The 23,658-nt window shown below is 42.3% G+C and overlaps 1 long non-coding RNA gene across 1 annotated transcript; it reads right to left on the bottom strand.

Moving 5' to 3' along the window:
- Window positions 1–315: 315 nt before the first annotated feature.
- On the bottom strand, window positions 316–22,537 carry LOC115415982 (uncharacterized). The gene is made up of 4 exons (XR_003934895.1): window positions 22,361–22,537; window positions 20,596–20,597; window positions 2,341–2,351; window positions 316–343 (listed from the first exon to the last, which is right to left on the bottom strand). It is a non-coding gene; the product is annotated as an uncharacterized LOC115415982 (long non-coding RNA).
- Window positions 22,538–23,658: the final 1,121 nt, after the last annotated feature.

Here is a 23,658-nt window from a genome sequence, read left to right as displayed (position 1 = left end):
AGAACCTCAGCAGCACAGAGGGGACGGAATGGACCAAGCAACACTACACACCTGTGTTTGGGACACATTTATGTAAATATGGGGACAGTTTAGCTCAGATGGACCATGGAAGAGGGACATGTGATGTGTTCATGATGCGTTCAGGGTCAAACACGTGCACATACACAACAGTTCCAGTGTTGAACTTTAAACTGGTCTGTGTTTTAGTTGGAGTTTGGAAACGTTCCCTGGTTTTATTGAAGGTGTGGATGGAAACTCACTTAATGGGTTTATTGTTCAGGATGAAAACAGACAGAACTGGGACAGAACCTGCCTGAGGATGGATGGGGTCATCATGGACCTGCTTCAGTAGACAATAGACCCTTCAACCAGGTCCCAGGTGGTCCCAAATAGACCTGAAAACACCCTTTAAACCAGGTCCAGGTGGATCTGTACTGTTGGACCCAAATGGACCTGAATAGACCCTTTAAACCAGGTCCAGGTGGTTCTGTACTGTTGGACCCAAATGGATCTGAATAGACCCTTTAAACCAGGTCCAGGTAGTTCCATACTGTTGGACCCAAATGGACCCTTTAAACCAGGTCCGGGTGGTTCTGTACTGTTGGACCCAAATGGACCCTTTAAACCAGGTCCGGGTGGTTCTGTACTGTTGGACCCAAATGGACCCTTTAAACCAGGTCCAGGTGGTTCTGTACTGTTGGGTCCAAATGGACCCTTTAAACCAGGTCCAGGTGGTTCTGTACTGTTGGACCCAAATGGACCTGAATAGACCCTTTAAACCAGGTCCAGGTGGTTCTGTACTGTTGGACCCAAATGGACCCTTTAAACCAGGTCCAGGTGGTTCTGTACTGTTGGACCCAAATGGACCTGAATAGACCCTTTAAACCAGGTCCAGGTGGTTCTGTACTGTTGGGTCCAAATGGACCCTTTAAACCAGGTCCAGGTGGTTCTGTACTGTTGGACCCAAATGGACCTGAATAGACCCTTTAAACCAGGTCCAGGTGGTTCTGTACTGTTGGACCCAAATGGACCTGAATAGACCCTTTAAACCAGGTCCAGGTGGTTCTGTACTGTTGGATCCAAATGGACCCTTTAAACCAGGTCCAGGTGGTGCTGTACTGTTGGACCCAAATGGACCCTTTAAACCAGGTCCAGGTGGTGCTGTACTGTTGGACCCAAATGGACCTGAATAGACCCTTTAAACCAGGTCCAGGTGGTTCTGTACTGTTGGACCCAAATGGACCTGAATAGACCCTTTAAACCAGGTCCAGGTGGTTCTGTACTGTTGGACCCATAAACACCATTTAAAGCATGAAAATATTTACATTTACAAACTATAGCCAAAAAAAATGTGAATAACCTGAAAAAACTGAAATTTGGTAAATAAATAAACACACAATGTTTCACAAACATGTAGTAACAGACAGAATATTGTTAAAAAATGTTTGAGTGTGGAACAAAAATCAGAACAATTTGTAAAATATTACATCTTAGCTTGTTTTTAACCCAATGTACACATGACAGTGGATCTGAAAATACACCAAACATTCAATAATAGACAGAATATTGGTACAAATACACATCATATTCAGGTTGTAAATATTTTAGAGTTATCGGATAGTTTGTAAATGTAAATATTTTCACATTAAATCAAGAACATTTGTAGTTGTTATTATTTATAGATCATTATTATTATTATTATTTTTCTAGATGCCATTGGTCTGATCGTTAATACCTTCAGTGTAATTTTTGTATGTGGTAAATTCCTTCCATGGGCCCGATCACAACCTTTGTTGGGCCAGTTTTGGGCCGTGGACCTCATGTTTGATCCCCCCCGCTTTAAATGATGCTTTAATAGTAGGCCTGTGTATCGGCAAGAATCTGGTGATACGATACAAATCACAATACTAGGATCACGATACGATAGATCACAATATATCATGATACTGTTAAAAAGGCAAATTTTTGTTTTTCTTTTTTTTTTTAATGATTATTTCCTGGAAGAATTGAATTACACCAGAGATATGCACAAATACTAAACACATTTTTAGAATCTGATGTTCTATCACAAAATATTCCTGTGTTAAAACTTCAATCATATTTTACAGACATTCCAGTTTCAGATCCTGTTCAAATGTTCATATTCTATTAGTTCACAACTAACATCAGAACAGGATTTGAGTTGTTATATACTGCAGAACTGAGATTTTCTAACACCCCTACTTATAACTAACCAAACTTATTTTTCTGCCAAAGACATTTATTAAATAATAATAAAGAAAATATAAAGAGAATAAGAAAACCAAAAAAAAAAAGAAAAAAAAAAGAAAACCAAAAAACTGTACATTAACCTCCGCAATATCTACATTTGAAAAAATACCTAAAAATATCGATACAGTATTTTTTAACATCGGAACAGTATTTTTTAATATCGGTACAGTGTTTTTTAATATCCATACAGTATTTTTTTAATACCGGTACAGTACTTTTTAATATCGATACAGTATTGTGAAATGAAATATCGCGATATATTGCAGAACCCATATTTTCTCACAGCCCTGTTGAACAGTGTGTGTAAAGGCAGCGTCTCCTCCTGATGCTGGTTCTGGTCTGACGGTGGAAACTGAACCCACTGGTGTGAACGTCTGAATCTGTTCCTTCCGCTGCCTCTTCAGACCGTTCGTTCGGCAGAAGCCTGTAATGGGATTTAATTTCACACTGTCCTGTCACCATGGCAACGCCGCCGCTGTTTAATGCCGTAAAATAAAAACACGGAGTGAAACTTTGAACAAAGAGCAGCGTCAAAGAATGAAAACCCGGCGTTATCCTGTCAGTCAGCGTCCTCTGCACGGCCGACGGCCAGGCCCGGGACGCCGCCGCTCGTCATCGGCGTCATCGCCACCGCCGCGGCCCCCGTTTCGGTCCTGGAGGGGTTCCATGTGGAAGCAGAGGAAGGATATCCAAGGTTGAGCGTGTGTGCTGGTGTTGTTGTGAGTCCACACATGCACACGCTCACACACAGACGAGTGCGTTCGTTCGTGCATCAGTGCGCCCGTCGCCGGCCTGTGAAGTGGGATATTATTGTCACATGGCTGCCAGCGCCGTCCTTAAAACTCTCCTTCTGCTCAGGCTCCAGGCGCCGCCGCCGTTTTATCTGACAGAGTTCTGCCGAGCGCAGGTCTGCAAACTTTCTTGAGTTGAACTTTTGACTGGTGTGGATGTCACTCCCGGGAGCGAGGAGGGATAATAAAGCCTTCCGTCAGCCGGACGAGGTGACGAACAGACGGAGATGGATTCAGAGGAAGGTCAGGAGTAGGGATGGGAATCAGGAACCGGTTCTTTTTGAGAACCGGATCCCAGTAGTTCGATTCCTTGGAATCGTTTGCCTGCCTGCTTAACGATTCTGCTTATTGATTCCGCCTTCGTTGCACATACGCGATGATGTCACATGTACGTTGCATTGTTTTGGTCAGAATGTAGACAACATGGTGTTGAGGCAGAAACGGTCCAAACAGACGACAAATGTGTCCCAAATCTGATTTTTGTGTCCATATGTGATCTGTATCTGATCTGTTAAAGACAGTCTGAACAGCACTAATCTGACCCGGACCACTTTCATATGTGGTCCTAAATCTGACCCGGACCACTTTCATATGTGGTCCTAAATCTGACCCGGACCACTTTCATATGTGGTCCTAAATCTAACCCGGACCACTTTCATATGTGGTCCTAAATCTGACCCGGACCACTTTCATATGTGGTCCTAAATCTGAGCCAGATCTGATATTTTCCAGCGTGACTTCAGTCTGAACTTCCAGGTCACATTTATGTGATCTTTACGTCATTGAAATGCGACGAACGTCACATTTCCTCATCCCAGTTGTTGGTCGGAGCAGAGGAAAACCATATTTCCTTCTGTAAACACAGTGTGTGTCTGCGTGGTCTCGTATTCCATCAGGATCTCTTTAGTGCATGTGGGTCACTTCAGGGTCACATTCAGTTCAGACTCAAAACTGATAGAAGTCACATTTAATGTAGAACATGAACCAACACACAAAAAAATCTGATTTCACCCAAAAATGTAAATAGTGCATTAAGACCTGCTGTGAACGATCCTTAGAGTAAATGGTGCTAAATCACTTCAGATTTGGTTAAAAGTACAGAACCAATCCTTTGTGAACTGATCTACAAGTATGTGTGGGTGTTTATGGCTTAAAATGATGCATCTACATAAAACCCTCTGTGACAGACCTTGGACGGTCATGGATGTGTGAAGTATGTCCTCCGTTGACAGACCCTTCATAGCAAGGTTATTATCGTTAACGAAAACTAACGAAATGACGAAAACTAGAATTGTAAAAACATTTTCATTAACTGAAACAAATAAAAACTGTAATTAAAAGAAAAAACTATTACTAACTGAAACTGTATTGTGTGTTTACAAAACTAACTAAAACGGATAAAAATTATGGATAAAATTCCCTTCAATTTCATTGTTGTCAATGTCCGATTGATACGAAATCGATTTATTTCACTCTAGTAATTGTATCTGCTGTCTCCATACGACACTTTTTGCTCCGTCACTTGTGTTCACTTGTGGTTTCCAGTCGTCTTCTGGTCCCCACTCTACCTGGAAACATGGAGACTAAAGCAGCAGAGTCCTGTCTGGGATTGATTTGAATACGACGACAGAGAAGAAGAGAAAAGAGACCACTGAACTACAACTGAACTACAACTGAACTACAACTAAACATTTAGAAAAGAACAAAAACTAATAAAAACTGGCAAACCTGCTCTAAAAACTAATTAAAATTAACTGAATTAGAGAAAAGAAGTCATAACTAAATAAAACTAAACTACAATGAAAAATCCAAAACTATTAGAACCTTGGTTCGTGGATCCCAGTCCGTCCAGGTGGACTTCAGCGGTTCTAACCCACCTGGTGTTTAGAGCGGTCTCCGTTGTGCTCTGGGTCTGGTTTTGTTTGTGCTCCTGGTGCCATGTTTAGTTTCCATCTACAACACAGATCAGCTTGGACCTGCCACTTCCACTCACTGTAGCGTCTGCAGGTTGACGGGTCGTAGCGCCGCCGCCGCCGCCGCCGCCGGAGGCACATCCGACAGGTGTCCGGGCCAAGCGTGAAGAGGCCGAGCGCCGGGGGGAGGGTGGCGGCAGCGGCGGAGCAGTTTATGCATGAGCGGGGCGAAGGGAAGTGTCCTTAAAAGCAGCACACAGAGAGTATCAGTGACAGCGAGTCTGGATTCACAGGATCTGACACTGATGGGGGGCTCACGTAGACTGGCTCTCCTTTCAGACTCGACGGTAAATCCGGTCGCCCAGAGGTGTTTAATGTCTGGATGCGCCTCCTCTGTGAGCTCCAGTCTGGGATATTCACGCTGCAGGGCCGGCGGTAATTAATTTGACTGTCTGGTTCTGTTATTAGGCCGAGAAACACTGAGTCAGGGCTAATGGAGAACGGGGCGAGAGACACCAGAGACACATGGGAGAGAGGGGGGGGGTGGAAATGAGACGGCGAGAATCAGAGCAGAATTATTAGGCCAGAAAGCTTTTAGATGGCTGCCTGTCCGTCACCGTGGAATAATGTACAGACAGACCTGGAACTGTCACAGCTGATCACCGTAGAACACCAGGAGTCTTTTTTAGAATGGAGAAGAACCATTCCAGAAGCTGAAATATTCAGAACCACCAGGTCTGAGGCCTGGATTCACCCAGTGTTCAGTTCAGACCAGTGGGTTAAGAACCAAGGTTCAAATACTGTGGGATTTTTATCTCCACTAGGAGGTACTGTGATCACTTTGCTTTGTGTGTTTGTTTGTTTGTTCGTTTGTTAGCAAATTTACAGGAAAACTCTTCCACCCATCTTTCCCAGATCTTCCCCACAGATAGGCCTAGGCCCTGGGACCAACCCAGTACATTTTGGTCCCAGTAGGCCAAAGTTCAAGGTCACAGCAAGGTCACAACATCTACAGTTTTCCATCTATCATCACTGAGACATTTTCCAAAATTCATCCAAAATTCAAAATGACTCCGATTCTCCTCCAGTTGGATCCACCTGTAGCTTAGAACAATCTCTTGTATCTGGAACTAAACTGTCCACATCCACTGTGGAATGTGGACTCTGTGGACATTTACATTGAACACTGAAAATCCCATTTCCCACACATTTAAAATTAGAACTCAACTAATATTGATGTGAATTGAATCTAATTGGACAGACACATGACTGGGACCAGATTCAACTGTTTCTACTGAATGGAACAACCTGGAAACTGTTAGATTTCAACAGAAAGAGTGGATCCACACATGCACACCGTTCAGGGTGAAGGAGGAGGTTTGTGTTCTCTGAACACTTGTTCATTCTAGTTTAGTTTTATTTAGTTTTGACTTTTTCTTTTCTCTAATTCAGTTCGTTTTAAGTAGTTTTCAGAGCAGGTTTGCTAGTTTTTATTAGTTTTCATTTTTTTTCTAAATGCTTAGTTTTAGTTTAGTTTTAGTTCAGTCGTCTCTTTTCTCTTCTTCTCTGTCGTCGTATTCAAATAAATCCCAGACAGGACTCTGCTGCTTTCTCCCAACTTTAGTCTCCATGTTTCCAGGTAGAGTGGGGACCAGAAGACGACTGGAAACCACAAGTGAACACAAGTGACGGACCCTTAAATATCATATGGTGACAGCACAGAAAATGGCTTGAGTGAAATAAATCGATTTCATATCAATCCGACATTGACAAAGACGAAAACAAATGGAATTTTATCCATAATTTTTATCCATTTTAGTTAGTTTTGTAAACACACAATACAGTTTCAGTTAGTTATCGTTTTTAGCTCACCGGCCGACAGGCCGTGAGCTACTGTATTGTCATCATTGTCGTCCGTTACAAAACTTTCAATCGACGTCTTCTCCAAAACTACAATTCTGGTTGACTTCAATCTTGGTATACAGCTTCTTTATGATGATGTCAACAAAAGTTAGTGAAATTATTTGGATCTGGATCTGATTCTGGATTTGGTGCCACTTTGAAAATGTTCCCATTATAACAGATAGGAAGTGGATTGATCCAATAAATCGGTATCAATGATATCAAGTTGGAATTTGATTTTTTTACAGATCTGACTGGAATATGACCAAAACATGGGCTATTTCTGTAATAGAATAAATACACAGAACTGGGTGAGAATAAATGGCATCTGGATACATTTCCCAAAGCTTTTAATTTGTTCGGTAAGATACAGGGCCATTGGTCTGATTTTTTTCTTTTAATTATAGTTTTTATTCATTTCAATTAAGGAAAATGTTTTTTCAGTTCTAGTTTTCGTCATTTCGTTAGTTTTCGTTAACGATAATAACCTTGGCTCGGACCCCCTTTAGTAAGAGAACGTTACTGAGTCCGTTTACATCCACACCAAGACACCATTCATTATCTGATTTATGCAGTTATCCGATTATTATTGATCATGTAAACAGGATAATCTGATCGGCTTTATCCCATAACAGCAGTTATGAGCAAATTATGCAGAAGATTAATGCAATTATGCAGAATATGAGAAATCTACGGTGGCCCAGAGGCGCAACAGCCCAAAAAATTATCCACTAGCCCAAAAAAATTATGCACTATAAGAAAAAAAAAGAGAACAGCCCAAAAAATTATTATTATTATTATTATTATTATTATTATTGTTTTTCCAGTAGACAAATTTATATGTACAAGTTATATTCACATAGTTTTAGGGTCAATAGAAAAGAGACTATATGAATGTGTGGAAATGACCAAAAATAGTCACTTGCTGGATCCAGGGCTAAAGGTTATGTTTGTGTTTGTTTGGTGTCCTATTACTTTCGTTGCTCTCTGGGCTAAAACCACAGCTTTGATTCCATTCTGTTTGATTTTGAAGGCTGAAGCGGCGCTCTGAGCGTCTCCGTCCTGATCAAAACCCTCCCATCCAGACGTTTGTTCAACGCCACGTGAAGCGTTTTCAGAATCGTGAGGTGAAAACGAGTGCATTGCAACAACACACAAAGACTGAAGTTAGAAATGTCAGAGCGGGATGTTGGCTTTCCCCCGAAGGCAGAGAAAAACTGCAAATAAAGATGGAACCTGTTTGGTTTGGGCGCCGCCAGGGTCAAAGTGGGAAGGTTTGTGTGTTTTTTTAACCCTGAACCCAGACTCACAGGAGCTGCAAACACAACTGAGGCCCACTCCAGCAGCTGCCGGCGCTGATCCGAGCAGAGGTTATCTGTTTATTTGTGTTGTGATGTGCAAAATTAATGTCCAGAGCTGCCACCGTTGGCTGTGTGGAGCGAATACTCATCCTGAGGCGTTCACTGACTTAAAAAGAAGCAAACAAACAAACAGCTTCAGAGCAGTGTTTGAGCACAAACAGCAGCTGGAGCTGTGATTCAGGCCCCTGTTTGGACACACTTACTGATGGACGCTTCTGTAATTATTATATTGGTCATATTTGTCCAGTACATAGTGTACAAATTCCTGTTGTAATTGTGTTAAATAGAGTGTTTTAATATGTACATCGTTAACATTATAGCATAATTACCTAAGTCATATTTTTGGCCAGACTGTGACTGTTCTTCTCATTTGTAGTTTTTGTAATTTTATATTCATTCTGTTCTTATTTCTGTGGAACTGGTGTTTTATTACCTCTGCCAGGAGGTATTGTGATCGCTTTGCTTTGTGTGTTTGCGTGCGTATGTGTTTGTTTGTCAGCGAGATAATACAAAAAGTTATGAATGGATTTTCATGAAATTTTCAGGAAATGTTGATACTGTCCCAAGGAAGAAATGATTCAATTTTGGTGGGGGGGGGGGGGGGGGGGGCAGGGGCGCACTAATCTGCCTTGGCGGAAGTCTGCGCTCTCCGAGTGCTTTTCTTGTTAATATTATTGCACTGACTGGAGGAGCACGACAATAAAGTCTGTTCTATTCTATTCTGTTCTTTTCTTTTCTGTTCTGTTCTGTTCTATTCTATTCTATTCTGTTCTGTTCTATTCTATTCCATTCTATTCTATTCTATTCTGTTCTGTTCTGTTCTATTCACTTCTATTCTACGTCTGCTCTCACTCCTCCCTTTTCTCAGTCTGTTTGTTGGACTTATTGACCTGGATGTGCTTCATAAAGTCCACTGGTGCTTTGTGTGTTTGACGTTGGACATGTTCGTGGTCAGATGTAAAGATTTACTGTAGCTCATGTCAGCTGATCTGTAGCCGTGGAAACGGGGCTCGATAATCCAAAGTGATGAATTATACAGCGTCCAGGGTTCAGATGTGTTCCGTGTTCATGGTCAGGGTTTGTAACTGAGAACAGGGTTTGGATCGATGGAAAAAAGGCAAATGAGGTTCACACACACACACACACACACCTACACACACACACACACACACACACACACACGCACACACTCAGACAGGAGGCTTTAACCCAGTGTTTTTCAACCGTGGGGTCGCCTGGAATTTAAAGGAATTGATTAAAAAAAAAAAAAAAATACTAATAAATAATTTATGGTGAGTTGAGGGAGACAATCATAATCCATAACAGACATGACAAACTCTGAAGCTGAAACTGCTGCACTGTGGTTCTGTTTATGTGTCAAATGTTCATTGTGGTCAGTTTCAGATGCTGCAGCTCTTTCATAATTCATAGTTTCAGTAAATCACAGCTGGACTGACTGGACAGATCCTGACCGAGGAAAATCCAATTCATAATGTGGTAATGTCCCTCGTTATCTGTGTCCCACTGCCGTCATCTACAGGCTAATGTCTATAGCCTAGCATCTACAGGCTAGAGCCCAACCGATTAATCGGCCGGCCAATTAATCGGGCCAATTATAGCATATCACCGATTAATCAACATCGGCCAATACGTAGCCGATATATTAACTTTTTTTGCTGTGTGGAGATTCTGTTGCTCGCTGCTTCTGTGTGTGTGTGTGTGTGTGTGTGTGTGTGTGTGCGTGTGTGTGTGTGTGTGTGTGTACTGTCTGGAGAATAAGAGGAACTTTAAAGCGAGTTAGTTTCACTTTCACTCCTGCTCGGATAATGACGCTATCACCCCCCCACACACACACACAATCACATTATCACGGAGCCTCCCCCCCGTGCGCTCTGACAAGGATGGACTGGTCATCTCCTCTGCTCCAACTGACCCCCACCCCCCCACCGGTGAAAATCACGGACTGCTACCGCACGCTGTGACAAGGTTGGACCGCTAACCCCCCCCCCCCGAAAATCACGGACCCCCCCGTCTTATAAAGTTTTCACCCCCCACCCACACACACCCATGTCAGTGCACTTCCTGTCTCCCTCACAGTTTCATTCCACAGACAGGCCTGGGTGTTAATAGTGTAGGGGAGACTGGGGACAGTTGGAACACAGGTCAGTTGTAACTCTTTCAATTGCTCCAATCAGGAACAACTTAGGACTCATCTAATGCACTCTGCACATGCTCAGTTTAGTCCTAAGTCCACAGGGGAAGTTGTAGTACCATGAGGTAGACACATCAATATTTGTGAGTGAAAACATCATTGTGTGCTCAGTCATATTTTTTGCTCTAATTATTTTTGTGATTCCATAGTTTGTGTTTGAAAGTTGTGTAAATTTTCTGTGTGAGATAAACAAATATTTATGCAACTGTTAATCCACCTGTCCATAATTATCTAATATAAGATTATTATATCCTGTGTAGATCAGTGTTCTTATTTCACATATCGGCCAATATCCGATATCGGCCGATATATTGGATATCGGCTTTTTTTTAGCCCCCAACATTGGTATCGGCATCGGCCCCAAAAATCCCATATCGGTGAAGCTCTACCACAGACTAATGTCTACAGGTTAATATCTACAGGCTAACATCTACAGGCTAAGGTCTACAGGCTAACGTCAATAGGCTAACATCTACAGGCTAAGGTCTACAGGCTAACGTCAATAGGCTAAGGTCTACAGGCTAAGGTCTACAGGCTAACGTCAATAGGCTAACATCTACAGGCTAAGGTCTACAGGCTAACATCTACAGGCTAAGGTCTACAGGCTAACATCTACAGGCTAAGGTCTACAGGCAAAGGTCTACAGGCTAAGGTCTACAGGCTAACATCTACAAGCTAAGGTCTACAGGCAAAGGTCTACAGGCTAAGGTCTACAGGCTAAGGTCTACAGGCTAACATCTACAAGCTAAGGTCTACAGGCAAAGGTCTACAGGCTAAGGTCTACAGGCTAAGATCTACAGGCTAAGGTCTACAGGCTAACATCAACCCTGCGTTCAAAGCAGAACCACTGGTGTGCAGAGCTCATTAACCCAACATAGACTTGAGACTTGATTTAGGTCTAATCCCAATGCACCCCTTGGCCCCTCCCCCTTAGTCCTACTCCTCCATTTTGCGCATTCATGTAAAGGGGTAGGGGTGTCCTTATTCTCAATGAGTTGGAGGGGGAGGGGCCAAGGAGTGAATTGGGATTGGAACTTGGACTTGAACTCAAACACTTGTGAACACTTCTGCTACATGAACATATTTGTACAATTTCACCAAAGTATTAAATTCTTGTTGGTGTTTGTGTGTTTCCTATAAAGGGTTAATGGAATCACAGGGAAAACCAGTCAGAATCCAGTGGAAAACTGGATTATTTACCCACGGTTTTAGGTCCAGTTTTAAAAGGAGAAGCTTTCAAAGGAATGTGTCAAAGCGCAGACGTTTCCTGTGAACTCATTCATCCTTTTCTAAACTCTATCTGACAGGTTTATACAGAAAAAAACCCAAATGTGAATGAGTCCATATTTAAAGGGTCCAATCAAACACTCAGAGCCTCAGTTATTTCAGGTTTAAAGGCTGATGTTTGGTCCTTAGAGGAAAACCAGGAAGTCAAACGGTTATTGAAGCCTTCAGACCACTCATTTTAGTCCAAAAGGAAACTCTGAAAACAGTTATTAGACTAATATCAGGACTTGTCCCATATTTTTGTCCAAACGATTTCTCAAACCGATTTTTATTTTCAAATTCAACACATTTTCTTTACCATTTGGAGATTTTAATACCTGAATTTCAATGTTTTTTACGCACATTTTTACTTTTTCCAAGATAATTCACCTGATTAATCATCCTAGTGTCTTTTCCATGGTCCATCTGAGCTAAACTGTCCCACATTTATACAAATGTGTCCCAAACACAAGTGTGTAATGTTGGTTTTTCCATTCAATCCCAAATGTGCTGATTAGTTTCTTTCTTCTGGTGGATGTCAGTGTCAGTCCTTCCATAAACAGGAACAGAAATCTGTGCTGTTTTGAATCTAGAATGCTACTTCCTCCTCTATCTCCTACTAAATTCTAAACTGATGTGGTTTCCTGGTGTGTCCACACACACACACACACACACACACACACACACACACACACACACACGTCTGGGTTCAACTCTTCTTCTTCTCTTGTTCAAATATCCATGGCTAGCATCTACAGGCTAACATCTACAGGCTAACATCTACAGGGTGACGTCATGTGCATACCCTTTATAATTAGTGTTTCAGCTGATAATAGAAGTTGAATAAAGCCAGAGGATGCAGATAAATGTGTCTGATCCAACAGAACCCAACAGAACTGAAGGTTTAACAGCAGGACCGTCGTCCAGTAGGATGTTTTAGATCAGATTCAATAAAAACAACTACTGTTACAGAGTCTGTAGGAGTTCAACTTCAGAACGACTCAGTGGTTATTATAAACCCTGCTTCAGGTCGGAGTTGAACCTTCAACCACTGTGTCCAACTCCACAGAACATTCAATTTAATTGGTGTCAAATTAAATGGATGAATCAGTCAGATGGTGGTGACAGTTGAATCCAGCTCCAGTTTACGTCTGTGATGGCGTTGACGTGTTGACCTAAGCTGGTCTGTGGTGCGTTCACTGACTCCTCCCTCATCATCCCAGTGTTAAACTATTTTTTATGGGTTTGTTTTGTGATGTATGAGTGAACGACCAGAGAATCTGTTAATTGGACAAGTCCACAGGTTCAATCAGCTCTGAACATGTATAATTAGTGAGACGTCAGTCAAACCGTCGTCATGGAAACAACATTCACTTGAGCATAATTTTGAACACATATTACATTCAAACGGCACAAACTGGGTTCAAACACGGATCACTGATAAATGATGGACATGTGCATAGTGTGTTCCATCCATCCATCCATCCTCCCTTTTTTCATTTTTTCCATCCATCCATCCATCCATCCATCCATCCATCCATCCATCCATCCATCCATCCATCTTTTCCTCTTCTTTCCCTTTCCTTTTCTGACTCTGTTCTTCTTCATTTTTAAATCCTACTTATATTTAGTTTTTCTGACTCTAACTGTAGCCTCTATTTGATTCCACTCTATTTATTCCTCCTCCCTCCTCCTCCCTCCTCCTCCCTCCTCCTCCCTCCTTTTCCCTCCTCCTCCTCCTCTCTCCTCCTCCCTCCTTTTTTCCATCCTCTCCATTCGACTCCATAACATTTCAATTCCATTTCCCATCACCGTCCCCTCGTCTGTCGGAGGTGCTTTATTATTCATTTCAAGGTCAGAGCGAGGGAGTCGGGGTGGAAACGAGCAGGAGGAGGAGGATAATGAGTGGAGAGGTGGACGGAGGAGAGGAACGTTTACGCCACCGCACCTTTTTATTTCCAACATGTCACTCCTCTGCTGCTTTTTAACGAGATTTACACGACCCACCACAAATTCACATGCGCCCATATTAAAAAAATATCCATAAAATTGAAAATAAACATGGTTCCTGTGGGTGGATTTCCAGTTTGTTTGTTTTTTGTTTTGTTTATTTTTATTTTTTTCCAGATCCTGCTTCGGCCTTGGGGTCGTCTCATTATTTTACAGTAATTATTAGCATGTTTTATTGATGTTAAATGAGTTAATTCAGACGCGGAGCAGCGGCTGAAGTCACTAAGTTAAGAATACCATTAAAATGACTCATAGATAAGGTGGATTTGGCCTGAGGACACCAACCCCGTGGAAAAAACGCTATTTATCTGAAAACTCATGTGGATCCAACACGGCTCCGAGGCAGCGTCAGAAAAAAAAAGACAAACCCATCATCCTTTATGGGCCCAACAAGGACAAATATGAAATTATCATTACGTATTCATGCTAAATGGGATTTAACGGCAAATATTACGGCACAAGTGGGTTTTTTAATGGATGAAATGTGTCGGACATTAAGAACAAAACCAAACGGCTGAAATAAAATAAAGACTGAAGCGCTGAAACGGTGATAATTATGTGTTTTTACCCCGGAGTCACAACAGGAAGTGGTTTTTATGTCTTTCATCACCTGGAGTCTCCAAACATTTGAACGCGAACGGTTGTTTTTCGTCGATGAAATGAAGTCCGATCCTCGTAAACACTCATTAGTTCTTCATTAACGGTCGTTTTCGAGGCCGGCATCAGCGTCGGGGTCACGTTCTCACTTCTCACAGTTTGGTTTTTAACAGAAAACATTAGGAGTAAAGTGTCGGAGTCGAGGAAAAGTGCGTCAGAAACCGATAAAAGCCTTAATTAGAATAAGAGGCGGATCATTGAGTTAAAGACGATGTTTAAGATGAAAAAGGAGATGAAATGAACCTTTGGATCAGCCTGAAGACGACACTCAAGGTTTATTATTATTATTATTATTATTATTATTATTATTATTATTATTATTATTATTATTGTCATCATCATCATCATCATCATTATTATTTATTTATTTATTTATTTATTTTTTATTTGGTAAAATGAAGAGAATAATCAGTAAAATTATTAGTGCTGCCGCTTTTATGCACAACAGGATAGTTTGAACCCAGAGGTTAATATTTCACAATTTTTTTTCTTTTTTTTTTTAAGGTTTTGTCCCATCCAAGGTTATTATTGAAATGACAAAAACTAGAACTGAAAAAAAAAGTTAACTGAAATAAATGAAAACTATAATTAAAAGAAAAAAAAAAACATAACTAAGTGAAACTAAAAACTAAAATGTATGAAAATCATGGACAAAATTCCCTTCGTTCTCATGTTTGTCGAAGTCGGATTGATATGAATTTATTATAGAATTTATTTCGCTCAAGCAATTTTAGCTGACGGCACCGTACAGCACTTAACAGTCCAGCAAGGAGGAGAAAAGATAAGAAAAAACTAAAACTAAGCATTTAGAAAGAAAACGAAAACTAATAAAAACTGTCAAACCTGCTCTAAAAACTAATTAAAACTAACTGAATGAGAGAAAAAGACTCAAAACTAAATAAAACTAAACTATAATGAAAAATCCAAAACTATTAGAACCTTGGTCCTGTCATAACACATACAGGAAAAATATATCTGTTTACTTATTGTGTCCTTCAGTCATCATTTTGTTGTTTATTTCATCTTTTTGCATCTTTTCCATCTTTTTTCCACCTTTGGTTTTACTCCATTTTCATTGTTTTAAATCGTTTTTGTCTTATTTTTCCACTTTTTTGCTTTTATTTCACTCCATTTTCCACATTTATTTCCCTCCTGCTCCATCTTTTACATTCTTTCTATTATTTCTTTCTATTTTTTTGGTGTCATTGCTTCTTTTACATTGTTTTCCTTTAAAGAACATTAAATGTGTGTCTAACTGAAATGTGAAACGCAGTTTGTTGAACTGGTTGTAAATCTGTCGTTATCAATAATTAATAGTGTTTTCCGCTGAACGTCTTCTTTTTTGCATTAAATTCCACAGATTCTCAGTGATAAATAGTTTCAGGAAGAGAGTCGTTCTTTTTTCTTTTTTCATGTCTGATATGAATCTTTAATATTCACCTTGGAAACCTCTTATCTTCTGTAAAGGAACATGAGGACGTGTGATCAGAAATGGTGCTTCTACAGCGGTGAAAACACAGACAGATGTTTGTTGGACATTATCCTGTCGAGATAATGGACCCCACCAGTCCAACCAGTATCAGCCATGGCGTCTTTATTGTTGTCTTTGTCTTCATCATCATCTTTATTGTTGTATTTTTCATTGTCTTCATCATCGTCTTTATCGTGGTCTTTATTGTCGTCTTTATTGTCGTCTTTGTCATCGTCTTCATCGTCGTATTTATCATTGTCTTTATCGTCATCTTCATCGTTCTATTTATCATCGTCTTCATCGCCGTCTTTATTGTCATCTTCATCGTCGTCTTTGTCGTCATCTTCATCGTCGTATTCATCATCATCTTAATCGTCGTATTTATCATCATCTTCATTGTCTTCTTCATCGTTGTCTTTATTGTCAGCTTTTTTGTCGTCTTTATCGTCTGTTTTGTGGTCTTCATCGTGGTCTTCATTGTCGTCTTCGTCATCCATCCCACCAGTCCTCCCAGTATCAACCAAGTCGTCTTTATTCTTGTATTTTTCATCGTCTTCATCATCGTCTTTATTGTTGTCTTTTTTGTCATCTTTATCGTCATCTTTATCGTCTGTATCGTGGTCTTTATCGTGGTCTCTGTTGTCGTCTTTATTGGTGTCTTCATTGTCGTCTTCATCATCTTCGTCGTTGTCTTTATTGTTGTCTGCATCGTTGTCTTTAGCATCATCTTTATCGTCTTCGTTATCGTCTCTGTCATCGTCTTTATTGTCGTCTTTTCGTTGTCTTCATCGTCCATCCCACCAGTCCTCCCAGTATCAACCACAGTTTATTCTCTTACGATAACGTTGACATTAAAACAGGAAAGAAAAGCAGAAAATAAACTGGATCTGAAACGCATTTGAATTAAAAATCAAAGAAGAGAAGTACAGGAGATGAAAAAAAAAAAACATGTCAGAGAGGCAGAAAAACATGTTATTTATTTTCCGTTTTCTGTTGTTCCTCCTTTTCACCAGTGTTTTATTCATTCAGTCAGATTTCATATGAACAGTCATTTATGGAAAAAGAAGAGACGGTCCAAACAGAATGAATGTGAGCGTGACATTAGACATAAAAACAGACTGAAAAGAACAGCAAAGGGTTTTACATTCATGTCTGAAACACGACAGAGAAACGAGTGAAATGAAGTAAAAACTACAGACAACCTAGAACCACATGAACAGGGTTTGGTCGGACCTCAGTCACATCTGGATCCGCTGGCAGGTTCTGATCCTGAAGCCATACCCAGCGTCTTCATCGTCTTCGTCATCGTCTTTATTATCATCTTTGTTGTCTTTATCGTTGTCTTTATCGTGGTTTTCGTTGTTGTCTTTATCATCATCCTCAACGTCTTCATTGTTGTCGTTATTATCGTCTTCATCGGTGTCTTCATTGTCTTTATCATCACCTTGGTCATCATCTTCATCATCTTTATTGTTGTCTTCGTCATCTTCAATGTTGTCTTCATTGGTGTTGGATGGCGTTGCTGTTGGATGGTGTTGGCATCAGTTGGGTGGTGTTAGTGTACAATGGTGTTGGTGTTGGATGGCATTGGATGGCATTGGCATTGGTGTTGGATGGCGTTGGGTGGTGTTGGTGTAGAATAGCGTTGGGGTTGGATGGCGTTGGATGGCGTTGGTGTCGGATGGCATTGGATGACATTGGTGTTGGATGGCATTGGCGTTGGGTGGTGTTAGTGTTGGATGGCGTTGGATGGTGCTGGCATCAGATGTCGGCGTCGGTTGGTCGTTTTTAATTCAGTGAGTCATCCATTCATCTCTGAGGAGCAGGTTGGACTCACCGTCGTTGCTATATTTAGCGCTAACACCGTAGCCTTGTTTCCGTGGTTATGTAAGGTGGATGTTGTTGTGCGAGGGGGCGGCGGCCTCGTCAGCTGCTCATTACAACAGTTCAGATGGCGAAGAACTCATAGTGTACACACAATCTGGAGCGAGACGAGGCAGGACACGCACACGGATGCTGTTTTTTGTCTGCAGTTTTGGAGTGGGGCTGTGAAAAGACTTTATTCACGGATGAGTGGAAACCAGGACAGATGAAGGTGTGAGGAAGAGCAGCAACGAAAGGAAACTAACGCCACAGACCTGTGATAGGCTAAGTACAAAGGCTGAACCCAAAAGCAAGACCACAAAGTACAAGTAAAGTTGAGTGTTTTTATTAAACACTTTAACAGGAGAAATAATACAACACAGAGATGATATTAATTCTGTGATGCCACTGAGTCCGGGAATAAACGTCTGGGCTGCGGGTGGATACGGCTGACGACCGGCTTGGCCGAGCCGGGAAAACCCCAACGGAATCCCCACTAGGGACAAACAGAGGGTGGTCAAAAAACAAGCCAGGTCATACACGGAGAAGCAATCAAACAAGCAACGGTACATGGAGGACAGACAGAACTCACGGTCAGTAATCCAGGCGATGGTCGAAGCTCAGGTAACCGGTGGAGGCTGAGGTATTAAAGGGAGAAGGCAGAGACAGAGTCAGGTACACGAACCAGGTCGTTGACGAGCAGGCAGGATAGGCACAGACAGAATCAGTGGTCGAGGGACAAAACGGGTCAAAAACGGGCAGACAGACTAACAGGATCCAAAAACGCTGGTGAGTGAGCACAACAAGTTGTAGAACACAAACTGGCAAACAAACAGGGGAAGACACAGGGTTTAAATACACAAGAGGGCGGGAAGACAATTGGACAAAGGTGGAGACAATCAGGGAGGAGTCAGGTAATCAGCACAGGTGGACACAATCAGGGAAAGGAAGTAAAGACACCAGACATGACACATGAGGGAAACTTAACAAAATAAAACAGGAAATGACAGACAAAACAGAAAAGACAGACAAATCCAGACACAGTCTGGGAGCAGACATGACAAGACCATGAGGAAGAGGAGCAACGAAAGGAAACTAACTATAGACCATGTGACCTCAGCACAGCCCCGGAGACAGTGGAGGTGTTGGTGGATGTCTGATGGACGTCTAATGGACGTCTGGGTGCAGTTGGAGGAGCTGAGCAGGTGATCAAACATATGGACAAACCATAGAAGAGCTGAAGACCCATGGACGTGAAGACAGAGACAAACCTCTGACACAGGACGACTGGATTTATTATATTATAAAGAGCCAGTTCTTGATTCCCATCCCTAGGATGTACCCGTACCACTTTTTTCCAGACCGAGTACAAGTACTTACATTTGAGTACTTGCCGATACCGAGTACCGATCTGAGTCCTTAATAATCCCATTCCAGTTGTTTGTTCCTTTTGTAAATGTGCTTTATTGTCGTTGTCATTAGTCTGACTGGAACAAAGTGCTGCTACTGACATTTAATGTGTTGGAATGAGCGTTTGTCAATTAATCCACCTGGGGGCGCCGCTCTGAATTAACCATACTGGACAAATACCACGAAGAAGAGGAAAGTTTAATGAAGAAGAAGAAAGTCAGTAATAAACATGTAGACGACAGAGGTGACACTACTGTGATACTAATGTTGATATTGCTGAGGGTAGTTGTCATAAATCTGTCGGTAGTTTTTCTCTGTTGCCGCATTTCCACTACATGGAACCGGCTCGACTTGACTCTGGTACCAGGTCCTATTCCTGGAGACCATTTCCTTTACAGGATACTACTGACTTTACAGTACCTGGTCGTCATAGCAATGCGGTGCGTTACTTCCGTGTTTTCTGCTCCGAGTTGCTGATAAACTCACTCGTTGCATGTTGTCTCGTCAAGCTCATGCTGAATTTTTACATCGGCCACCAAAGACTGAATCTCCTGACTGAATGGTGTAGTTTTATAGGCTGTCATCATGTGGATTCACCTACCGCTATATTTACTGTAAACTTCCGCATCTGTTTTTTGTAAAATGGCGGGTCAGAGACAACTCTGACCAATCAGTGGTCTGCAGTGTTTACACGTCATGTTTTAGTATCTGGTCCCCAGTCTTGGAACCTCGGCGGAGGCGATAACAAAAAACGAGTACCAGGTACCAGATTCCAGGTCCTTTTTCATAATGGAAACACAAAAAGGCCGAGTCGAGTCGAGCCAGTACCATGTAGTGGAAACGTTGCATAACTTACACAGTGGCTCTTTGAACAGATCCTCTACCTCCACAGTTCCCACTGGTATTCTCCATCTGGGTACTCATCCACCAGCACCTGGAAAACGGACAGAATGTACACAGAGGACGGACGGAACGCTGCGTTCGTATCCGTCTGTGTCTTTAATGATACTTTTGACTGTCGTTTATTTCGTTAAATGTCCACTCTGCTGACATTTCTCCTCCTCCTCGTACCTGCTGCACTGAACTGGGAATATCATGCTGACGTAAAGTAATATCAGTGCGTTTACATTGGAGCACTTTTACAAGTAGAAGTACAGTATCAGACCAATACCTGACACTGGTATTGGCATCGGTACATCCCTATCCTCAGCTGTGGAGGTTTTGGTCTTTTCAGAGTTTGACGTCTACAATAAAGGACATAAGATCAGATGTAAATGACAGGATGGACATTTCAACGTGAACACAAATGTGATTAGAAAACAAAACATGTCTGATCAGAAGGTAAATAAAGTCAACAAACAAAGACCCCAAACCAAAAAAAATGAGGTGTTTTGCTGCAGAAAAGAGCAGAATGTGTGTTAATTAGAGTCAAACTAAAGGAAATCCACCAGCTGTAAACGTTCATTACATCTGTTTACCTGCAGAAACGCTGCATTTCCACCTAACGAAGGCACTAAACTCCATTTATTTTATTTCCTCCTGCGCCGGCCGCTGTTTTGTGAGTGTGTGTTGGTGAGTTGATGGGCGCTGGCTGATGGGTCATTTAAAGTTTGAGCTCATAGTGCGACTCAGCAGCATGGAAGAGGACGGAGGAGCTCATTAAAACAGGACGGAGACCAGGAAGTGGCCCCGGTCCAGACCACAGCGCCTCTTAGACACTCATTAAATTAGAGCTGGAGTTTGGGAGAAGAGCCCAGTCAATGAGGGCCTCAGAGGCGGGGCTTGGAGAGGCCCAGACACTGGATTGGTTTAGACCAAAACACCAGGGAGAACGCTGACGGTAGAAAGTCTGAGCAGAATAAACCCTTTTTTATTAGTTTTAAAGATGAATAAACACCGGGGTCTTAATGTTAGAAGGTTCTAATGCCTCAAATACAGTAGAGTCCATAGATCTACACTTCATCCATTTATCTAAACTGTGATGGGTCTGACCAGTTCTGTTGACCTGGTTCTGTTTCTCTGGTCTTTCTTCCAGAGAACTGGCACCATCTCGTGCTATCATTGGGTATGTGGTCTGGTGTCTTGGAGGTGTGGCTAACTCAGGGTATCCAACAGGCCACACCTGGTTGGAAGAACATGTAAATGAAGATTCATGTAAAGGATGAAGAATCACAACATCAGAGAAAACATTTGTGAAGATTGAACCAACAAGAAAAAACAGCAGTTTCTGAGGTTCTCTATATATGCTGATGATGTGATATACTTCAGTGATAGTGTTTTATAGATAATACACTGTAAACCTGCACATGTATCCGTGACAACACTGCTGTTTTGGTGGTTTTTCTTGTGCATCAGGTTGGTAAATGTGGTTTACGCGGTCCTCCGCTGTGGAGGTTCTGGTCTTTTCAGGGTTTGACGTCGACTCGTGATCAGGTGTAAATGACAGAATGGACGTTTAACACAAACATGATTAGAAACTGAAAAATATCCGGTCAGGAGGTAAATAAAGTACAGAAACATAGCCCAAGAAATGAGAGGTTTTGGTGCAGAAAAGAAGGAATTATCGACGGAGTGAAAAGAGCGAGTAAATGAAAGCAGGAGGCGTGTTAGCACCTCGACGGCAGCTGCAGATTAAACTGAAATGTCAGGCTTTAATCAATACCTGCAGCAGCGGCAGAGGGCGAGAGAGCATCACACAGACTGGGCAGAGGAGAGAGAGAGAGAGAGAGAGAGAGGCAGGTGTGTATGGTGTTGGGTTCAAACAGGCTGATGGCTTCATAAGCATCTGAATCCACTTCTGATTAATCACTGTCAACACGGGAAATAAAGGTCAGCTGACCACGGTGGAAATGCTGTGGATGAAGAGGCTGGAGGAAGTTCAGTTATTAGTGTGTTTATTTATTTACTTATTTATTTTGTAGTTTTATCAGACGATGTTGGAAGAGAAAAAGAGGAAGACGCTGACTTCTAATGTTTCATTAACGCAGTTTCAGGAAATCACATCCACAACCGAGGAGATAAGTCACATGATTATGGGAGGAGGGAGGGAGAGAGGAAGAAAGGGAAGAAAGAGGGGAGGGAGGAATGAAGGAAGGGAAGAAAGAAGGGAGGGAGGAAGGAAGGAAGGAAGGAAGGAAGGAAGGAAGGCAGGCAGGCCATTCCATCCATGGTGTTGGTGGACTTCTGTTCTTTGGTTTTCCAACCTGATATCACAAATCACCTACAGATAAGACGCCACTTTTAATTGGCGTCTTATCTGTACGCATTATAAGCTGTCAGCGTGTATATTTACTCCACGTAAAATAACATGCCATTAGCACAATTAGCGGCTAGCGCTATTAGTGGTTAGGGTTAGGTTTAGTGGTTAGTAATTAGCGCCTAGCGCACTGACATGCCATCAAATGGTGTTAAATAACATGCAAAAGGATGGAAATGCGTACTTATGGCACACCAAATGCAATAAACTGGCGTCACATACGACACAATTTCATGAGATCAGTCTGGGTTTTCCGTCCGTTGTGTTGGTGGACTTGTGTTTGTTTGTTCTCTGGTTTTCCGTCCGTCGTGTTGGAACCCTGATGTTTGTACAGAAGGTTTATGTAGGTTTGAACTGATTCACACGACAATAAACTGGAAGATTTAGGTTTTATTTGACTCATTTAGTTTGAGTTCAGTCCAACATGCGTCGTGTTTAGTTCAATTGTAATAATTACGAGTTTAAATTCTGTGTTCTAATGAATGGAACATATAATAAATGCATCCATGTGTTTATTAGAACGCTGTGGTTTGAAGGTGGACTTCAAGTGTGTTCAGATGTTCAGTCTAATCTGACAGGTCCATCTGACCCAGACCCGTCCTGTGGATTTACTGAGACCAACTGGTGTTTGGTGGTCCGGTCCTGGTCCAGTCCAGTCCAGTCCTCAGTTCTGGTCCAGTTTGGTCCTGGTCCAGTCCTGGTCCTCAGTCCTGTTGGACCCTGTGCTGTGGTTCCAGTCTGGTCCTCAGTCCTGTTGGACGCTGTGGTGTGGTTCCAGTCCAGTTCTCGTCTAGTCTGGTCCTGGTCCAGTCTGGTCCAGTCCGGTCCTCAGTCCTGGTTCAGTCTGGTCCTGGTCCAGTCCTGGTCCTGGTCCAGTCCAGTCCTCAGTCTTGTTGGACCCTGTGGTGTGGTTCCAGTCCAGTTCTGGTCCAGTCTTGTCCTGGTCCAGTCTGGTCCAGTCCGGTCCTCAGTCCTGGTTCAGTCTGGTCCTGGTCCAGTCCTGGTCCAGTCTGGTCCTGGTCCAGTCCGGTCCTCAGTCCTGTTGGACCCTGTGCTGTGGTTCCAGTCTGGTCCTCAGTCCTGCTGGACCCTGTGCTGTGGTTCCAGTCTGGTCCTCAGTCCTGCTGGACCCTGTGCTGTGGTGGTTCCAGTCCGGTCCTCAGTCCTGCTGGACCCTGTGCTGTGGTTCCAGTCTGGTCCTCAGTCCTGCTGGACCCTGTGCTGTGGTGGTTCCAGTCTGGTCCTCAGTCCTGCTGGACCCTGTGCTGTGGTTCC

This window comes from Sphaeramia orbicularis, unplaced genomic scaffold (assembly GCF_902148855.1).
Source record: "Sphaeramia orbicularis unplaced genomic scaffold, fSphaOr1.1, whole genome shotgun sequence".
NCBI lineage: Eukaryota > Metazoa > Chordata > Actinopteri > Kurtiformes > Apogonidae > Sphaeramia > Sphaeramia orbicularis.
The sequence above is the reverse complement of the archived record's forward strand: the minus strand, read 5'-3'. Positions and strand labels throughout refer to the sequence as shown.